Source organism: Babylonia areolata, chromosome 5 (genome assembly GCF_041734735.1).
Source record: "Babylonia areolata isolate BAREFJ2019XMU chromosome 5, ASM4173473v1, whole genome shotgun sequence".
Classification (NCBI taxonomy): domain Eukaryota; kingdom Metazoa; phylum Mollusca; class Gastropoda; order Neogastropoda; family Buccinidae; genus Babylonia; species Babylonia areolata.
In genome coordinates, this window is record NC_134880.1 from 24117246 (window position 1) to 24122245 (window position 5000).

The 5000-nt window shown below is 44.1% G+C and overlaps 1 pseudogene; it reads left to right on the forward strand.

The window, feature by feature from the left end:
- LOC143282230 (uncharacterized) overlaps window positions 1-2492 on the forward strand; it is a 36155-nt pseudogene extending 33663 nt beyond the window's left edge.
- Window positions 2493-5000: the final 2508 nt, after the last annotated feature.

Here is a 5000-nt window from a genome sequence, read left to right on the forward strand (position 1 = left end):
TTTGCCCCAATTTTCCCAGAAGTATGTTTGTGATCATCACGAGACTCAAATGCATGTATCTCAGAAACTAATAAAGATAATTGAATTCTGTTTTCTGTGTGTAATTCAGAATTCTCTCTACTTTCAGATAAAAGAATAATATCAGTTTGTGAATTTTGACCATTATTCATGATTTTCGCATGCATCATCACATATGTAAAAATACAGAAAGATAGAAAGACAGAGAGACAAACAAAAGGACAAACTGACAGACAGACAATGACAAACAAGTGTTGAGAGGGTGGGAGAGAATGGGCAGGGGTGATCATGTACATGTGTACAGACAGGACAGTGTACAATCGTGTGTGTGTGTGTGTGTGTGTGTGTGTGTGTGTGTGTGTGTGTGTGTGTGTGTGTGTGTGTGTGTGTGTGTGTGTGTGTGTGTGTGTGAGTGTGTGTGTGCGCGCGCGCGTGCGCGCGTGTGTGAGTGTGTGTGTGTGTGTGTGTGTGTGTGCGTGCGTGCGTGCGTGCGCATGCGCGCCCGTGCGCTCGCATGTGTGTGTGTGTGTGTTGAATCTTGATTGGTTTGCCTGATATCAGGGACTTCGCGCATGTGTGTGTGTTTGTGTGTGGTGGGGGTGGGGGTGAAGGGGGTTTGGGAGGGAGCTGAGCTGAGCGTGTGAGTGTGAGTCAGTGAATGCCTGCGGGCGTGTGTGTGTGTGTGTGTGTGTGTGTGCGTGCGTGTGTGTGTGTGTGTGTGTGTGTGTGTGTGTGTGTGTGTTCAGTCTTGATTGGATCCGTTGCACAATATCAGGGGCACGGTAGTTAACGGAAATTGCGAGGCGATGCAGTCTCTGATTAAGGGTCAGAAGCAGTGTTGGTTGGCTGCGAGGTGAATAAAATAAAATAAAATAAGAATAAAAATGATTCGAAATGTCGATGTCATCTAGACCGGACCAGAACATTGGCAACATTTTTTTTTCTTTGTTTGCGTGTTTTTTGTTTTCGTTTTTGTTTTTCTGAATTTTATTTATTTTATTTTATTTCTTTTTTTTTTTTTTTTTTTATCTATTTAGTTTGACCTTTTTACTTTACGTTGTTTTGTTTTTGTTTTTTTGTTTTGTTTTGTTTTTTTACAAGCGGATATTAACCATTGAACTCAAATAGGGGGCTTTATGGAAACCTTTAACACGTTTGTGCCTGACACAGGCGGTCTTCTGTGGACCTTTAAAGTTGCTCGTGCATCACACAGGCGGTCTTCTGTGGATCTTTAAATTTGCTCGTGCATCACACAGGCGGTCTTCTTTTGACCTTTAAATTTGCTCGTGCATCACACAGGTGGTCTTCTAGGGACCTTTAAAGTTGCTCGTGCATCACACAGGCGGTCTTCTGTGGACCTTTAAAGTTGCTCGTGCATCACACAGGCGGTCTTCTGTGGACCTTTAAAGTTGCTCGTGCATCACACAGGCGGTCTTCTTTTGACCTTTAAATTTGCTCGTGCATCACACAGGCGGTCTTCTGTTGACCTTTAAAGTTGCTCGTGCATCACACAGGCGGTCTTCTAGGGACCTTTAAATTTGCTCGTGCATCACACAGGCGGTCTTCTAGGGACCTTTAAAGTTGCTCGTGCATCACACAGGCGGTCTTCTGTGGACCTTTAAAGTTGCTCGTGCATCACACAGGCGGTCTTCTAGGGACCTTTAAAGTTGCTCATGCATCACACAGGCGTTCTGCTAGGGACCTTTAAGACGATCGTGCATCACACAGGCGGTCTTCTTGGGACCTTTAAAGTTGCTCGTGCATCACACAGGCGGTCTTCTGTGGATCTTTAAATTTGCTCGTGCATCACACAGGCGGTCTTCTTTTGACCTTTAAATTTGCTCGTGCATCACACAGGCGGTCTTCTGTGGACCTTTAAAGTTGCTCGTGCATCCCACAGGCGGTCTTCTGTGGAACTTTAAAGTTGCTCGTGCATCACACAGGCGGTCTTCTTTTGACCTTTAAATTTGCTCGTGCATCACACAGGCGGTCTTCTTTTGACCTTTAAAGTTGCTCGTGCATCACACAGGCGGTCTTCTGGGGACCTTTAAAGTTGCTCGTGCATCACACAGGCGGTCTTCTGGGGACCTTTAAAGTTGCTCGTGCATCACACAGGTGGTCTTCTGTGGACCTTTAAGGCGCTGGTGCATTATGCAGGCAGTCTTCTAGAGACCTTTAAGACGTTCGTGCATCACACAGGCAGTCTTCTAGAGAACTTTGAGACACTCGTGCATCACACAGGTGGTCTTCTAGAGAACTTTGAGACACTCGTGGATCACACAGGCAGTCTTCTAGAGAACTTTAAGACGCTCGTGCATCACACAGGTGGTCTTCTAGAGAACTTTGAGACACTCGTGCATCACACAGGTGGTCTTCTAGAGAACTTTGAGACACTCATGCATCACACAGGCGGTCTTCTTGGGACCTTTAATGTTGCTCATGCATCACACAGGCGTTCTTCTAGGGACATTTAAGACGATCGTGTATCACACAGGAGGTCTTCTAGATACCTTTATGACGCTCGTGCATCAGACAGGTGGTCTTCTGTGGACCTTTAAGGCGCTGGTGCATTATGCAGGCAGTCTTCCAGAGACCTTTAAGACGTTCGTGCATCACACAGGCAGTCTTCTAGAGAACTTTGAGACACTCGTGCATCACACAGGCAGTCTTCTAGAGACCTTTAAGACGCTCGTGCATCACACAGGTGGTCTTCTAGAGAACTTTGAGACACTCGTGCATCACACAGGCGGTCTTTTAGAGAACTTTGAGACACTCGTGCATCACACAGGTGGTCTTCTAGAGAACTTTGAGACACTCATGCATCACACAGGTGGTCTTTTAGAGACCTTTAAAGTTGCTCGTGCATCACACAGGCGGTCTTCTAGGGAACTTTAACGTTGCTCATGCATCACACAGGCGTTCTTCTAGGGACATTTAAGACGATCGTGTATCACACAGGAGGTCTTCTAGATACCTTTATGACGCTCGTGCATCACACAGTCAGTCTTCTAGAGACCTTTAAGTATGTCAGGAATCAGACATACGATCATCTAGAGACCTTCATCACTCCACTGCATCACACATGCGGTCTTCTGGAGACCTTTAAGAAGCTCGCGTATCACACAGCCAATTTTCTAGAGACCTTTTAAGACGTTCGTGCATCGCACAGGTAGTCTTCTGTGAACCTTTAAGACGATCGCGTATAACACAGGTGGTCTTTTAAGAAACCTTTAAGACGCTCGTGCACCATACAGGCGGCCTTTTGGAGATCTTTAAAAGTTGCTCGTGCATTACACAGGTGGGTTTCTAGAGACTCTTTAAGACGTTCGTGCATCTTGTTTTGTGGGGTAGTGGTGAGCGACAGCCAAACTAAGCTAGCTCTCCTCCCTCTGACCCTCTGAGGTTCCTTCAGTCAGGGGCTAGGGTTTTGTTGTTGCTGTTGGTAGTTGTATATTTATTTATTTATTTATTTATTTATTTGTTTGTTTTGTTTGTTTATTTATTTATTTATTTATTTTACTTCAATCAGAAAAAAATGGAGTGGAGGCTGTTTTTCTTTTCTTTTTTAAAAGGTTTTATTTAATCTTATCATTTTTAATATATTGTGTTTTTCGTGCTTTTTTATCTTCTTTTTTTTTTTAATCATGAAACTTCATTTTTAATTGAATCGAATTTCATTTTAGTTTGGGGTGGGTGGGACTCTATTTTATTTATTTTTTTATTTTTTTATTTATTTTTTTATTTTTTTATTTTTTTTTTTTCATTGATCAATTTGGAATTCATTTAATTCGCGTGGGTGGTAGGAGGAATGTAGGAAACTGTTTGTCTTTCTTGCATTATTGAACTGTCAGTGACTTGTTTTTTGTTGTTGCTGTTGTTGTTGCTGTGCTTGTTTCCTCCTCCTCCTCCTCCTCCTCCTCCTTCTCCTCTTCTATCTCTTTCAGTAGATTTTTCTAACTGTACGTGTGTGTTTTTTTGTGTGTTTTTTTTTTTTATAATTTTTTTTTAATACTATTTCAGTAGCTTTCAGTTTAGATTGTGTATTGGTCCGAACAGCGCTCATTTGCACTATTTGACGTCGTCGTGGTCTCTTTATTGTTAAAGGTCACAATGGCTCTGCGTCTGTATGCATGTGAATGTGTTCGTTTACTGGTATGTGCTGCGAGTACGCGTGTGCATGGGACGGGGGTGGGGGTAGGGTGTGGAGTGCAGGTGTGTGTGTGTGTGTGTGTGTGTGTGTGTGTGTGTGTGTGTGTGTGTGTAATAAAAATTACGTGTGTTCGTGTGAGTTCGTGTGTGTGTATGTGTGATTGTGTGTGATTGTGTGTGTGTGTGTGTGTGTGTGTGTGTATGTCTGTGTGTCTCTGTGTGCAGGCGCTCACGCGTATGTGTGTGTATTTGCACTGGCGGCAATTTTGGTCGCTAAGTCGCCAATGCTGGTCAGGGGAGCGAGGTAGAAAGGGAGAGAAAGATAGGAGAAAGAGAGAGAGAGAGAAAGGAAGTAAGAGAGCACGAGAGGAAAAAAACAGGCATAGAAAGAGAGGCAGAAAGAGACAGAGATGAAAGGGAGGAAGAGAGAAATATAGGAAAAGAGACAGACAGACAGACAGACAGAATGGCAGGCGCACAGAGAGAGAGAGAGAGAGGGGGGGGGTGTTGAGACAGAGACAGAGACAGAGATGGAGGGAGAAAGTAAGAAATATAGGAAAAGAGACAGACAGACAGACAGAGAGGCAGGCAGGCACAGAGAGAGAGAGAGAGAGAGGGGGGGGGGGATCGGGGGGAGAGAGGGGGGGGGCTTGTAGTTGATTTATGACCGCAAGCAAGTGGGGTCAGGATCAATAGGGAAGGAGTAGCGTCACCACCTATCCCGTAAAAAAAAAAGAAGAAAAAAAAAAGAAAAAAAAAGACAGGCCTGCTTCCCGTTTCGTACGAACAAACACAAGGTCAGTGAAGAAGAAGAAGAAGAAGAAGAAGAAGAG